Raw genomic sequence first — 16238 nt, 5'->3', positions numbered from 1 at the left:
CCGAATGCAGCTCCTCTCGCGTTCTGACGCCGGGCACGTGCTAGGACATCCCCAGGGATGGAGGAATAGACCATCCCACGATCTGTTCTGATTAAGTGGATTTTTAAAAAGTTAATCACCACGTTGTCTCTTCTCAGGTCAGAAGATTGATCCCTTTTGTTGCCTGTAAGTATACTTGTAAGTTTGTACTTGTAAGTATACAAGTCAGGGCATTGTCTGTGGACCAGTACTGCGACGCTCCTGGCTCTCCCCTTAGACGCAGCCTTGTTGCTCAGAAGTTTGTGTTTCGTGGTACCCAGATAAACTTGAAGGGTAGAGTGGCTGCTAACCTTGTAGGGGTCATCGACCCCACTGAGCATCTGAGCTCCCCCTCCACACCTCCTCGTGCAAGTGTACAGTTCAGTCGCTTAGTCGTGTCCGACTCTTTGCGACCCCATGAACTGCAGCATGCCAGGCCACCCTGTCCAACACCAACTCCCGGAGTCCACACAAACCTATGTCCATCGAGTTGGTGATGCCATCCAACCATCTCATTCTCTGTCATCCCCTTCTCCTCCTGTCCTCAATCTTTCCCAGAATCAGGGTCTTTTCAAATGAGTCAGCTCTTCTCATGAGGTGGCCAAGTATTGGAGTTTCAGCTTCAGCATCAGCCCTTCCAATGAACACCCAGGACTGATCTCCTTTAGGATGGACTGGTTGGATCTCCTTGCAGTCCAAGGGACTCTCAAGAGGCTTCTCCAACACCACAGTTCAAAAGCATCAATTCTTTGGTGCTCAGCTTTCTTTACAGTCCAACTCTCACATCCATACATGACCACTGGAAAAACTATAGCCTTGACTAGACCGACCTTTTTTGGCAAAGTAATGTCTCTGCTTTTTAATATGCTGTCTAGGTTGGTCATAACTTTCCTTCCAAGGAGTAAGCGGCTTTTAATTTCATGGCTGCAATCACCATCTGCAGTGATTTTGGAGCCCCACAAAATAAAGTCTGCCACTGTTTCCCCATCTATTTCCCATGAAGTAATGGGACCAGATGCCATGATCTTCGTTTTCTGAATGTTGAGCTTTAAGCCAACTTTTTCACTCTCCTCTTTCACTTTCATCAAGAGGCTCTTTAGTTCTTCTTTGCTTTCTGCCATAAGGGTGGTGTCATTTGCATATCTGAGGTTATTGATATTTCTCCCAGCAATCTTGATTCCAGCTTGTGCTTCCTCCAGCCCAGCATTTCTCATGATGTACTCTGCATATAAGTTAAATAAAGTGAAAGTGAAGTCGTTCAGTCGTGTCCGACTCTTTGCGACCCCATGGACTGCAGCCTACCAGGCTCCTCTGTCCATGGGATTTTCCAGGCAAGAGTACTGGAATGGGTTGCCATTTCCTTCTCCAGACTATCTTCCTGACCCAGGAATCGAACCCAGGTTTCCCGCATTGTAAGCAAGACTCTTAGACGTACTCCTTTTTCTATTTGGAACCAGTCTGTTGGTCCATGTCCAGTTCTAACTGTTGCTTCCTGACCTGCATACAGGTTTCTCAAGAGGCAGGTCAGGTGGTCTGGTATTCCCATCTCTTTCAGAATTTTCCACAGTTTATTGTGATCCACACCAAGGCTTTGGCATATTCAATAAAGCAGAAATAGATGTTTTTCTGGAACTCTCTTGCTGTTCTGATGATCCAGCAGATGTTGGCAATTTGATCTCTGGTTCCTCTGCCTTTTCTAAAACCAGCTTGAACATCAGGAAGTTCGCGGTTCACGTATTACTGAAGCCTGGCTTGGAGAATTTTAAGCATTACTTTACTAGCGTGTGAAATGAGTGCAATTGTGCAGTAGTTTGAGCATTCTTTGGCGTTGCCTTTCTTTGGGACTGGAATGAAAACTGACCTTTTCCAGTCCTGTGGCCACTGCTGAGTTTTCCAAATTTGCTGGCATATTGAGTGCAGCACTTTCACAGCATCATCTTTCAGGATTTGGAATAGCTCTACTGGTATTCCATCACCTCCACTAGCTTTGTTCATAGCGATGCTTCCTAAGGCCCACTTGACTTCACATTCCAGGATGTCTGGCTGTAGGTGAGTGATCACACCATCGTGATTATCTGGGTCATGAAGATCTTTTTTGTATAGTTCTTCTGTGTATTCTTGCCACCTCTTCTTAATATCTTCTGCTTCTGTTAGGTCCATACCATTTCTGTCAAGTGTACAAGCAAACATTAAAAAGTTCACAGATCGGCTAAAACCTGTTTATAAACTTAAGTGGAACACCACCACCCCCCTGCCCCCCTCAGTTACTAGCCATGTACTACTTTATATGTCTTCAAAGTTTCGTGACATAAGTTACCTGGTTTATAATTGGTAGGCTAATTTATTTGGCTTCTGCTGGAACACAAGCTGTATGAGGGGAAACCAGTTATGTTTTCCTCACTTTTCTTTCCCAGGTTCACAAGTACCTTGCAAGTCGTTGTTCCATTATACGTATTTGTGTAGTGAAGTAATTAAAAACTGAATGTAATGAAGTAATTAAAACTGAATGAAGTAATTAAAAACCTTGTAGTAACTCGTTGAAGCTGCTGTTTTCTGATAGAGGAAAGGGATATTGGTCAATCTGGATATTTGAAAGACATAGGCTGCAAAATGACTTAAAAGGTGAGAGAAAGAACAGTTAGGAAACTAGTAGTAATGTTACTGACATCTTTTCTCCTTTAGAGAAAAGAATAGCTTACCACTGTTGAAATGTTCCCTTGTGTGCTCCAATCTCCACCCCCTCTTCACCTAGATCTAGTCTTCCTCATTCCTTATTTCAGTAACTAACACCTCCAGCAGGCTTGTCACCTAAGCCAGAACCTAGGTAGTGATCCTGGCCTCCTGGGTCCATTCTCTTCTCATTCTGGGTAACTACCCCCTCACTTCTGTTCCTATCCTGGGGAATCCATTGACCCTCATCTGGATCCTTGCAACACACACACTCTTTTTGTTTTGTTTTGTTTTAACTTTTTTTTTTTTAATTTTTATTTTATATTGGATTTACACTGTTATCTCACAAAGCCCCTTTATGTCAGTTTGAACTTTTGTCTTTTCAGATACCACCCTGACCGAAGACCAACCTTCATACTGGTTTCCAGAATGGTCTGATTAGATCACAGAGCTAATCACGTCACCTGTGTTCTTCAGTGGCCTTTTACTTTGGCATATAAGGTTCTTATGGAGGTGATGGAATTCCAGCTGAGCTTTTCAAATCCAAAAAGATGATGCTGTGAAAGTGCTGCACTCAACATGCCAGCAAATTTGGAAAATCAGCAGTGGCCACAGGACTGGAAAAGGTCAGTTTTCATTCCAGTCCCAAAGAAGGGCAATGCTAAAGAATGTTCAAACTACCGCACAACTAAACTACCGTACTCATTTCACATGCTAGCAAAGTAATGCTCAAAATTCTCCAAGAAAGGCTTCAATAGTACATTAACTGAGAACTCCCAGATGTTCAAACTGGATTTAGAAAAGGCAGAGGAACCAGAGATCAAATTGCCACCATCCACTGGATCATAGAAAAAGCAAGAGAATTCCAGAAAAACGTCTGCTTCTTGACTATGTGGATCACAGCAAAGTGTAGAAAATTTTTAAAGAGATGGGAATACTAAACCACCTTACCTGCCCCAGAGAAACCTGTATGTGGGTCAAGAAGCAACAGTTAGAACCAGATATGGAACAACGGACTAGTTCCAAATTCAGAAAGGAGTCCGTCAAGGCTGTATATTGTCACCCTGCTTATTTAACTTATATACAGAGTACATCATGTAAAATGCCGGGCTGGATGAAGCACAAGCTGGATTCAAGATTGCTGGGAGAAATATCAATAACCACAGATATGCAAATGATACCACCCTTATGGCAGAAAGCAAAGAAGAACGAAAGAAGGTCTTGATGAAAGTGAAAGAGGAGAGTGAAAAATTTGGCTTAAAGCTCAACATTCATAAAACTAAGATCATGGCATCTGGTCCCATCACTTCATGGCAAATAGATGGGGAAAAAGAGGAAACAGTGACAAACTTTATTTTCTTGGGCTCCAAAGTCACTGCAGATAGTGACTGCAGCCATGAAATTAAAAGATACTTACTCCTTGGAAGAAAAGTTATGACCAACCTAGACAGCATAGGGTTCAGGATGGGGAACACATGTATACTAATTAAATAAAAATTAAAAAAAAATAAATAAAAAGCAGAGACATTACTTTGCCAAAAAAGGTCCATCTAGTCAAGTCATGTATGGTTTTTCCAGTGGTCATGTATGGATGTGACAGTTGGACCATAAAAAACGCTGAGTGCTGAAGAATTGATGCATTTGAACTGTGGTGTTGGAGAAGACTCTTGAGAGTCCCTCGGACTGCAAGGAGATCCAACCAGTCAATCTTAAAGGAAATCAGTCTGGAGTATTCATTGGAAGGACTGATGCTGAAGCTCCAATACTTTGGCCACCTGATGCAAAGAACCAACTCATTGGAAAAGACCCTGATGCTGGGAAAGATTGAATGCAGGAGGAGAAGAGGGTGACAGAGGACAAGATGATTGGATGGCATCACCGACTCCATGACATGAGTTTGTGCAAGCTCTGGGAGTTGGTGATGGACAGGGGAGCCTGGCTTGCTGTAGTCCATGGTGTTGCAAAGAGTCAGACACAACTGAACAACAACATACAGTTCCTAATAACTGCCTCTGCCCCCTTCTCTTGTTTCATACCGAACATTTAATTCTCTGTGCTCTGGGTGGGTCTAACTCTTGCGAAGAGTGTACATTCATTCTGATAATTCTTCATAGTTTCATTTCCACTATTTCCTAAGAATTCTGCAGTTCAGATGCTACTTCCAGTGAAAAGCTCCCTGCCACCTGATGCCCCTTCCATTTCCCTCCCCTGCCTTTTGCCCACCCTATGCATGCCTCCCAGAGGGCATCGAGCACAGTATGCTCTGCTGGGCACCTTCCCATAATCCCCTAAATCATAAATGTTTACTGAGTTCAAACACCTATCCCCTGCTTCTGAGGAGTCAGACAAGTGGGTACCTCACCATCTGGCTTCCTAGCACAAAATTCAGTCCTGATTTTGTCTCCTCCTTTCTTCCTGAATTCCTTCCCCTGGGACTCTGAAACACCACCATCCTTTTTTTTTTTTTCCCCCTTTTTCCTAACCATGGATCCTTTCTTTGACAGTTTTTTACCAAATGGTTTCTAATCGCACTATACTTTTTTCAAAATATAGGTTATATAGACATGCTCCCTGGACTTCCCAGGTGGCCCAAGTGGTAATGAATTTGCCTGCTCCAGAAGGCTCCAGAGACACTGGTGTGATCCCTGGGTTGGGAAGATCCCCTGGAGAAGGAAATAGCAACCTACACAGGTATTCTTACCTGAAGAATCCCATGGACAGAGGAGCCTGTCAGGCTGCAGTCCTTGGGGTCGCAAAGAGTCAGACACAACTGAGCACACGTCCACCACACTAGATTTACTCCTCCTCCAGCAGGTAGGCTTTTAAAATTTCCCAGGTGATTCTAAAGGTCAGTCAGGTTTGGAATCAGCTCCTCCTGCTCAGTCCTTACTTACTAGTTCCTCACTGCTTGGTTAAAGGCCCTCTGCCCTCCACACTTTGTAGTCTCCCCAGACATTTCACCAATTCACAGGGGGTTCAGGTGCCATCTAAATGAAGATGACTTTCAGATCTACATCTTTTATCTGGGTCTTTCTACAAATATGCATATCCAGATATAAAATTCCCCATGTGGATATGAATTCATATTCAACAATGATGATGCCTACAGTCATCTCACAGTCAACATGGCAAAAACAGAATTTGTCTTCCTCCCTCCTCCTCCAAAGCACACTCCTCCCTACTGTTTCCTATCACAGTAAATGCCACCATTATCCACCAGTTGTTCAAACTGGAAACCTGGACGTCATCCTGGACTCCTCCTCTTTGGCCACCTCCGAACTGTAACCCCATTCTAGCCACCATCGTCTCTCTCTGCTGCTGCTGCTGCTGCTAAGTCACTTCAGTCATGTCTGATTGTGTGTGACCCCATAGATGACAGCCCACCAGGCTCCACCATCCCCGGGAGTCTCCAGGCAAGAACACTGGAGTGGGTTGCCATTTCCTTCTCCAATGCATGAAAGTGAAAAGTGAAAGTGAAGTCACTCAGTCGTGTCTGACTCTTCGTGACCCCATGAACTGCAGCCTACCAGTCTCCTCCGTCCATGGGATTTTCCAGGCAAGAGTACTGGATCGGGTTGCCATTGCCTTCTCCGCCTCTCTCTCTAGGACTCCCATAATGCCTTGTATCTTTTGGATTCCTGTGGTCCCTCCAACCCAATCCCCGCATGCAATTCCACTTGACCTTTTGTACAGTACAGACGTGCCTGTGTTATCATGCCCTCTGCTTGAAACCCTTTGGTGGCTTCCCCTGGTCCCTAGAGTGAAGTCCAGTGTCCACAGCATGGATTAACAGGCCTTCAGGGAGGTACCCCCCTCTCTAACCTTGCCTCTCACCAGTTCCCTATCCTCCAGTCCAGTTTTCACGTTTTTCTTGGTTCCACCAATCAGCTGTATTCCCTCCTCCCTCAGGGCCTTCACCCACGTTGCTACTACTTCTCCCTGGAAGTTGCTTTTCTCTCCACCCCACCCTCATTTCTTTCCGCTCACCCTTCCTGTCTTGGCTGATGTTCTATTATTTTAGCCCTCCCCATCTCTCTGGCTTGGTTAAAAGCTCTGTTCTGTGTTCCCATCACTGTTGATCATCCAGTATCTACGAAGCGGTTGTAATGTGTCCAGCCCTGAGGATGGAGCCAAGGACAAGCAAAACGAGTACTCCCTGCTCTCAGGGAGCCCCCAGTCTAGCTGGGGACAGACATTAGATTGTCTTCTCAGCTGGACAGAAGCTGTCTGTGGCAGTGACTGGAGCTATCGAGGATCGAGTGGCTGAGCAGCAGGAGATGATGAGGAACAAGGAGAAGGAGAGAAATGCAGGCGCACAAACACTCAAGGGAGCAAAAAGCTTCAGGTTGGGAAGAAACCTGGCCCACGTCCACCTTGCAGAGCCATCACTGCACACCGTGGGCACCTGCAAGGGCTCCATGCCCTGCCATGGGTGTGGCTTCTGTGTGTGCTCAGTCATTGGCCGGGCTCCTCTGTCTGTGGGATTCTCCAGGCAAGAATACTGGAGTGGGTTGCCATTTCCTCCTCCAGGAGATCTTCCTGACCCAGAAACTGAACCTGTGTCTCCTTGCTTTGGCAGGCGGGTTCTTTACTGAGCTGCCTAGGAAGACCCTGGATGTGGCTCACACATGCTGGAGAGGAGATATGTGAACAGTGATGACCCGTATTCTGCTAGCTTTCATGTGGAGGCAGGGCCTCAGCCTTCCCTAAGTCCCCTCCCCAGTTTTTCTTGAGAACTTGCAGGCACATCTGCTGTAGCACGAGGCCTCTCTATGGACTTCCTCTGCAGCCTTCTTGCTGCTACCCGTGGCTCCCGTGTCCCTCACCGATGCCACCTTTCCTTTGGTGAAAGCTGCTGGTGCCCTCACTGTGACCGCCAATTAAGTATTTTTAGCCAGAGTCTCGATCCCAGTTAAGACATAATTAAGAATAAATACAGTTGGCACTTCCTTAGTGGTCCAGTGGCTAAGACTCCACACTCCCAAAGCAGGGGGCCTGGGCTGAATCCCTGGGCAGGGAACTAGATTCTGTGTGCCACAACTAAGACCTAGCACAGCCAAATTAGTAAATGTTAAATAAAAAGAATAAATACAATTGACCTTGAACAACGTGGGTTTGAACTGTGTGGAGCCACTTACACAAGGATTTTTGGGGTTTTTTTGGATAAATACATACTACAGTACTAAGGCCGAGCACTGAAGAATTGATGCTCTCGAACTGCAGTGCTGGAGAAGACCCTTGAGAGTCCCTTGAACAGCAAGGAGACCAAACCAATCAATCCTAAAGGAAATCAACCCTGAATATTCATTGGAACGACTGATGCTGAAGCTGAAACTCCAATACTTTGGCCACCTGATGTGAAGAGCCAACTCATTAGAAAAGACCCTGATGCTGGGAAAGACTGAGGGCAGGAGGAAAAGGGGACGACAGAGGATGAGATGGTTGGATAGCATCTCTGACTTGATGGACATGAGTTTGAGTAAACTCCAGGAGTTGGTGATGGATGGGGAGGCCTGGTATGCTGCCATTCATGGGGTCACAAAGAGTCGAACATGTCTTAGTAACTGAACAAGAAAACAATACAGTCTGGGCTGACTGAATCTACAGATGTGGAACCATGCATCTGGAGGGCTTCCTGTAAAGTTATATGCAGATTTTCAATGGCTCGTGGGTGGGCCGCCCCTCCCCCCAGCCCCCATGTTGTCCAAGGCTCAACTTGATGAGCTTTTAAGCTACTCCATCTCACCTGAGATATAATGTTATCTACTCAATCGTCTCATCAGTCTCAGGAAGAATGGTGTGTGTTGGGATCATGCTATAGGATGGAGGACACGGTGTCTGTCTTCTCTTGATAACTTGTGTAAAGTACAATGGGTGTTTCTGTATGATCAGTGGCTGCTCCAGTTGGTATGGGACTCCTTGACACAAATCTCGAAGCTGCAGTCAAGACCCTCAAAATCCCCAACTCCCAGCCACCAGGAGAGGAGCAGAGAGTGCAGTGCCTGTCCCAGACTATAGAGGTATGCAGGCCAAAATAGCCCAGGGCTACCAGAAGTCGATGGAGCCCCTCGGAGAGGGTCACAGTCTTATCTGGATTTGTTCTTTGGATGTCACCTCCCAGAACTCACCTCTGATCTCTCTGTTCCCACCTTTAAACCAAGTAAGATGTCCCTGAAGGACATGCTCCCAGCTGCCTGTTTCTTCCATCACAGGACACATTGTGTAGTGTGGATTTTAGGCTCACTTGGGCAGAAACAGTTTCTTCTCCATCACTGTTTTCGGAGCTTTGCACACCCTGCAGTGATGATCTGCTGAGGGCCTTACTATACCAGCGTGCTGCAGGCCTGCCCTAGTTACCATGTGCCCGTGGGCAGGCTGCACACAGCCCAACTCCGGATGCACCTTTTATGTCAGCTATGATATGATGGCAACCCCTCTAGTCAGGCATTGCACCTGTCACACAGTCACACCTGGCAGACCCAGGCTCATGCAGTCTCCTCTCTGAATTTTGACCTCAATAGGTAATATTGCTTTGCAAAGTCTGAATGAGAGAAAATAGTTTTAAGGGCTGCTGTGTTTACTGGTGGAGAAAGAATTGGCAACCTACTCCAGTACTCTTGCCTGGGAAATCCCATGGACAGAGGAGACTAGTGGGCTACAGTCCATGGGGTCACAAAGAGTTGGACATGACTCGGAGACTAAATAACAGCAACAACATGGTTTCTGGAATTAATCCTTAAACCCATTCATGTTATATAAACATGAATTTAACATTACAAATATGCCCCCAAATGCTGACATATGTCTCCCCAAATAGTGGGGTTCTTCCCTTTAATTTTGAGGGCTAGTGTCATGCTCCGGGGATAGTATTTTCTTATCCTGATCAGCCCCATACCCCTTCTCTGAGCACTGGTCCTGCCCTCGTCTCTTACCAGAGGCCCCACCCATTACTTAAAATGAATTACTTAGCATCTTAACGTTTACTCTTTGTGCATATTATATATAGAGAAAACAATTGTGATTACTATAATTCTGTGTCTCTGAGGTTGCCTCCCTATTTTGCTCTCTGCAAACCTCAAATTTGCTAATCCCTGGGCTGTGGCAACACCTGCCTTCTTAATGTCAGCCAGCTTCAGTTTTCCCCATGTGTCATGGTTCCGAATTCTGCTGCGATGTTGTTGGTTTTGTGTTTTCACTCACCCATGACATTTTGTTTCCACCAGCATCAGCTGTACTTATACTTTGAGGTAGCAGTGGAGACAGTCAGTCCAAAAGTTTTGGGGACAGTTGGTTGCGGAACAAAACAGTGATGATACAGAGGCCCAGAGCTGTTCATTTTCTAAGTTTGCAAAGAAATCCTCAGAAGACTCTAAGGAGCTGAGGTCTCCTCCCAGGTGTTGTTCATTCTATGTCCTCACAAGACCTTGCTTTTCCTGCTCCAAGGCCGGTGAACCGGCCAGCCCAGCTCCCAGAGTGTGCCCGGCTTGGAGACGGGGGCAGGGCCAGAAGATCCATGGCCAGCCGAGGAAGGGAGACCCATTCCGGGCAAAGGGCCAGCAGCAGCCACCTTTCTCCTTAGTGGGACACTGGGAGGCCCCAAGAGCTGTGGGGGCACAGAAGCCCCCACCCCCGCCTTGCCCAAGGAAGCCTGGCTAGCTGATGGGGTTTCCTCATCAACCCAATAATGGGTTGCCATTATTTGGAAGAGCAGAAATGGAACATGTGATGTCATTCACAGTTTTTTAGAAAACTATTCATTCTATAAAGTCTCGAACTACTTACAAGGCCCTATGATCAGTCTCATTATCTTTTCTTTTTAACTCTTACTGAGGCACACTTGAATGGGTGCTGACCAAGTCCAGCTGCCCTGGCCTCCCATCTGCTCGTCTCAGGGTTCCTGGACACCACCCCCCCGCAACCTCACCCCAGTTCCTGAAGTGGCTGCTCTGAGTCCATCCCTGAATCTGAGTGCAAATGGCTCCTGACCTCTCACCTTAGCCCACATTTACCTTTGCAACTCTGACCCCATTGTGGAGCCATTTCTGAAATGGTCCATTTGATTCCCCACCTACTTGCGCTAAGGACCTGAACTTTTGTAAGGATTGGGAATCGTCAGTGTGAATGGAGCATCTGAATGTTTGAATGCCGCTCTAAGACAAGGAACTTGTCTTGAGTTGGAGCTGGTGTGTAAGGCGTTTTCCCTGTACAGAATGGCCCTGTACCAATACTCACTTGGAGTGCTCGCCTTCTGTTTTTCACTTCTGCCATTAAAGAGTTGGCTTTAGATTTCTCTCCTAGCACATCCATATGCTTAGCAGATTGTCTCTTTTTAATATGCTGTGGACTAAAGTGACAGATCCCCAAAGGTGTTAGAGGTATGTCTAAAATCATCACAGATGCCCGTGCGGGAGGCCTTGGGGTGAGCATTCATGGACCAGGGCATGTGCTTTGGTGTATGGACTTTGAAGATTTCGTTTGGTGAATCAAGGACTTTCCTTTTTTAAGTCTTGTAACTTTTTATGACTTCATCTCTAAAATGAGTTAGCCAATCCTGTTTATCTAAGTTTTCAGAGATTAAAGTAAAAAAAAAAACATTTTTATTAAAGCATAACTCACATACCAAAATTACTCAGATCATAAGTGTACAGCAAGATGAATTTTGGCAATCTGGTTCAAGAAGTAGAACATCATCAGTGCCTTAAAAGCCCTCTGTTTTATGCCCATTGCCAACCCCTTTTCCTCCCCACTACTCGAAGATTCAGTCATGCAGCTCTGCTTCGTTTTCATTGCTGTATAGTTTTCCATTGTGAGAATACACCACAATGTATCCGTCCCTCTCCTGGAAACTTAGGTGGTTTCCAGGCTTTGGGGGTTCTGTTGGATTACCCTGCTATGAACACTGTGCACATCTTTTGATGCACTCATACACATTTCTGTCGGTAATGCCAAGAATGGAATTGCTGGGTCATAGGCTATGGCTTAATAAATCCCGCCAATAGTTTTGGTAAGTGATTGTACCAATTTACCTTCCCACTAGCAGCGAATTAGAGTTCCAATTACTCCAAATGATCAAGGAACTTTTCCTTGAATTTTACAATAAGTTACTGTGTTTGCCAAATAAATGCCCCTAGTAAGAGGAGAGGCAGTGGAGTGTGGCAGAAATCATGATAAAGGGAAACCTCAAGCAAAGTGTGAAATCATTCTGGACCATGAAGTCCTCATTTCTGAAGCAGAGCTAATCTCTAAGATCACTTTCATCTTTAACTCTCTTGGCTCATTTTCTGATTCTCTTAAGAAGTGCTTTGTTCATCATGTAGTTTCTGGCGTGGTGGACACTAAGCAACAGATGTATACATGTGGGCCATCAGTGTCTGGCTTCAAGTGCAGAGGCTGCCCTGGAGCAAGGATGCTGACTGCTGAAGGGTTTAGGAAGGGCGGGTGAAAGAAATTTGCAAGAAGAGTTCTTGGGTCCAGAGTGTTCTAGGCAGCAAGGCTGAGCTACCAGAACAAATGGTCCGAGTCCAAAAGGAGCCAAGGAAGAGACAATGCTTGAGCCATTGCAGGCGAGTCACCTCACTGCTTGGCCACACAAACCCACCTCCTCTGTGCCCAGCCAGACAGGGAAGGTGGCTGCCCACCTTCTGCTTCGATGCTCCACTGCATCAAAGTTTGGGCTCAGTCTTTGGCTTGATGGAGCCTTTGGCTGTGCTCAGACCCAAGCTGCAAAAGAGACTTGGAAAATGAGGACCTGGCATTTTCAGCTTCTGTAGAGGGAAGGGCGGAGAAGGCAATGGCACCCTACTCCAGTACTTTTGCCTGGAAAATCCCATGGATGGAGGAGCCTGGTGGCCTGCAGTCCATGGGGTTGCTAGAGTTGGACATGGCTGAGCGACTTCACTTTCACTTTTCACTTTCATGCATTGGAGAAGGAAATGGCAACCCACTCCAGTGTTCTTGCCTGGAGAATCCCAGGGACGGGGAAGCCTAGTGGGCTGCCGTCTATGGGGTCGCACAGAGTCAGATACGACTGAAGCAACTTAGCAGCAGCAGCAGCAGCAGAGGGAAGGGTGCCCTAAACCTGAGTGGTATTGCTAGGATATTGTTACTGATGGTAACTAGAGCTGGAGCGATGATCAGTTGTCACCCTTCCTGGATTTTTTTTTTTAATCACAACTAAAGAGGATTAAGACACTCTTTTATTCCTCATTGTTTTCTAAAGTTAAAGCTCCAGGATCTGCTCCTTAGATCCACTCCACAACTGCCACATGTTCAGAAGTGACACAGCTTCTCAAAACCATGCAAGGTATGTAGGAAGACTGACTGAATCAAATGGTGGCGGAATCAAGGCCCTACAGCTCCCCACTGTCAGAAGAAGCTGTCTAACAGGGCAAGTGTTTGTTCCCAGACCTGGAGCTCAATAGTTCACAATTCCTCAGTTAAAAGTTCGTCTCCTTCTAGTAGTCATGTATAGTTGGGCCATAAAGTCATGTGAGAGTTGGACCATAAAGAAGGCTGAGCGCAGAAGAATTGGTGCTTTTGAACTGTGGTGTTGGAGAAGACTCTTGAGAGTTCCTTGGACTGCAAGATCAAACCAATCAACCCTAAAGGAAATCAATCCTGAATATTCATTGGAAGGACTGATGCTGAAGCTGAAGCTCCAATACTTTGGCCACCTGATGCAAAGAGCTGACTCATTGGAAAAGACTCTGATGCTAGGAAAGATGAGGGCAGTGGGAGAAGGGGACGACAGAGGATGAGATGGTTGGATGGCATCACCGACTCAATGGACATGAGTTTGAGCAAGCTCCAGGAGATGGTGAAGGACAGGGACGCCTGATGTGCTGCAGTCCATGGGGTCACAAAGAGTCAGACAGGACTTAACAAACCAACTCCTTCACACAAAGACTTGATCAGGTACTCATTCTGAGAGTGGTAGAGATGTGCTTTCTTCCCACTGGGCCCAGATGCACAGCTGCAAACTGACAAATGCACACATTCCAGTGTCTCCCTCCTTAGCCTCCTGCCCAGCCCTCCTGGCCACTCTCCTGTGGCTGGGCAGACCTGTAACAGGAGAGAAAGGGGCAGGGCACAACTTTTGAAAGAGTGACACAGCTCAAGGACACAACATAAGCTGATTAGAATCAAATAGGACAAGACTTGACCTTGATCCTGAATCAGCAAGTGAAATGACACACCCAGAGGTGCCATAACAGTTCCAAGGCACTCTAGAGTCCAAGCAGTGGGTGGTGGCCCAGATCTTGGAAATCTCTGCCTTTTACCCAAAATAGTTGGAATAGTCCTCCCACTCATTAGCATGTGAAATTACCCAGCCTATAAAAACTAATACCTGAATGGTCTAGTGGTTTTCCCTACTTTCTTCTATTTAAGTCTGAATTTGGCAATAAGGAGTTCATGATCTGAGCCACAGTCAGCTCCCTGTCTTGTTTTTGCTGACTGTATAGAGCTTCTCCATCTTTGGCTGCAAAGAATATAATCAATCTGATTTCGGTGTTCACCATCTGGTGATGTCCATGCCCTAACCCTAACCCTAACCCTAGTCTTCTCTTGTGTTGTTGGAAGAGGGTGTTTGCTATGACCAGTGTGTTCTCTTGGCAAAACTCTATTACCTTTGCCTTGCTTCATTCCATATTCCAAGGCCATATTTGTCTGTTACCCCAGGTGCTTCCTGACTTCGTACTTTTGCATTTCAGTCCCCTATAATGAAAAGGACATATTTTTTGGGTGTTACTTCTAAAAGTTCTTGTAGGTCTTCATAGAACCGTTCAACTTCAGCTTCTTCAGTGTTACTGGTTGGGGCATAGGCTTGGATTACTGTGATATTGAACGGTTTGCCTTGGAAACGAACAGAGATCATTCTGTCGTTTTCAAGATTGCATCCAAGTACTGCATTTCGGACTCTTTTGTTGACTCACTCAATATGCCAGCAAATTTGGAAAACTCAGCAGTGGCCACAGGAATGGAAAAGGTCAGTTTTCATTCCAATCCCAAAAAAAGGCAATGCCAAAGAATGCTCAAACTACCACACAATTGCACTCATCTCACATGCTGGTAAAGTAATGCTCAAAATTCTCCAAGCCAGGCTTCAGCAATATGTGAACTGTGAACTTCCTGATGTTCAAGCTGGTTTTACAAAAGGCAGAGGAACCAGAGATCAAATTGCCAACATCTGCTGGCTCATGGAAAAAGCAAGAGAGTTCCAGAAAAACATCTATTTCTGCTTTATTGACTATGCCAAAGCCTTTGACTGTGGATCACAATAAACTGTGGACAATTCTGAAAGAGATGGAAATACCAGACCACCTGACCTGCCTCTTGAGAAACCTGTATGCAGGTCAGGAAGCAACAGTTAGAACTGGACATGAACCAACAGACTGGTTCCAAATAGGAAAAGGAGTACATCAAGGCTGTATATTGTCACCCTGCCTATTTAACTTCCATGCAGAGTACATCATGAGAAACGCTGGACTGGAAGAAGCACAAGCTGGAATCAAGATTGCCAGGAGAAATGTCAATAACCTCAGATATGCAGATGACACCACGCTTATGGCAGAAAGTGAAGAGGAACTAAAAAGCCTCTTGATGGAAGTGAGAGAGGAGATTGAAAAAGTTGGCTTAAAGCTCAACATTCAGAAAACGAAGATCATGGCATCCGGTCCCATCACTTCATGGGAAATAGATGGGGAAACAGTGGAAACAGTGTCAGACTTTATTTTTCTGGGCTCCAAAATCACTGCAGATGGTGACTGCAGCCATGAAATTAAAAGACGCTTACTCCTTGGAAGGAAAATTATGACCAACCTAGACAGCATATTCAAAAGCAGAGACATTACTTTGCCAACAAAGGTCCATCTAGTCAAGGCTATGGTTTTTCCTGTGGTCATGTATGGATGTGAGAGTTGGACTGTGAAGAAAGCTGAGTGCCCAAGAATTGATGCTTTTGAACTGTGGTGTTGGAGAAGACTCTTGAGAGTCCCTTGGACTGCAAGGAGATCCAACCAGTCCATTCTGAAGGAGATCAGTCCTGGGATTTCTTTGAAAGGAATGATGCTAAAGCTGAAACTCCAATACTTTGGCCACCTCATGCGAAGAGTTGACGCATTGGAAAAGACTCTGATGATGGGAGAGATTAGGGGCAGGAGGAGAAGGGGATGATAGAGGATAGATGGCTGGATGGCATCACTGACTTGATGGACATGAGTTTGAGTGAACTCTGGGAGTTGGTGATGGACAGGGAGGCCTGGGGTGCTGCAGTTCATGGGGTCACAAAGAGTCGGATGTGACTGAGCAACTGAACTGAGCTGATAAAAACTAACCTTGCCGCATTTCACAGCCACAGTCACCCTCTGCGATGGCACACACTCTGTCTGTGGAGTGTGCTTCTCTCTGTATTTGAATAAATCCACTTTTTACCTGTCACTTTGTCTCTCGCTGAATTCTTTCTGCGATGAGACATTAAGAACCTGATCTTCATTAAGCTCTGAAACCAGGTATGGTGGATTTTGGCTGGGTTTGAGTCCCAGCCACGTGGG

General features: G+C 45.8%; 1 long non-coding RNA gene across 1 annotated transcript; it reads left to right on the top strand.

Moving 5' to 3' along the window:
• The first annotated feature begins 25 nt into the window (after positions 1-25).
• On the top strand, positions 26-16125 carry LOC139179400 (uncharacterized). The gene is made up of 2 exons (XR_011563778.1): positions 26-165; positions 3075-16125. It is a non-coding gene; the product is annotated as an uncharacterized lncRNA (long non-coding RNA).
• The last annotated feature ends 113 nt before the right edge of the window (positions 16126-16238 follow it).

This window comes from Bos indicus, chromosome 24 (genome assembly GCF_029378745.1).
Source record: "Bos indicus isolate NIAB-ARS_2022 breed Sahiwal x Tharparkar chromosome 24, NIAB-ARS_B.indTharparkar_mat_pri_1.0, whole genome shotgun sequence".
In the NCBI taxonomy this organism is placed as follows: Eukaryota; Metazoa; Chordata; class Mammalia; order Artiodactyla; family Bovidae; genus Bos; species Bos indicus.
This window is presented reverse-complemented; position numbering and strand designations above follow the sequence as displayed.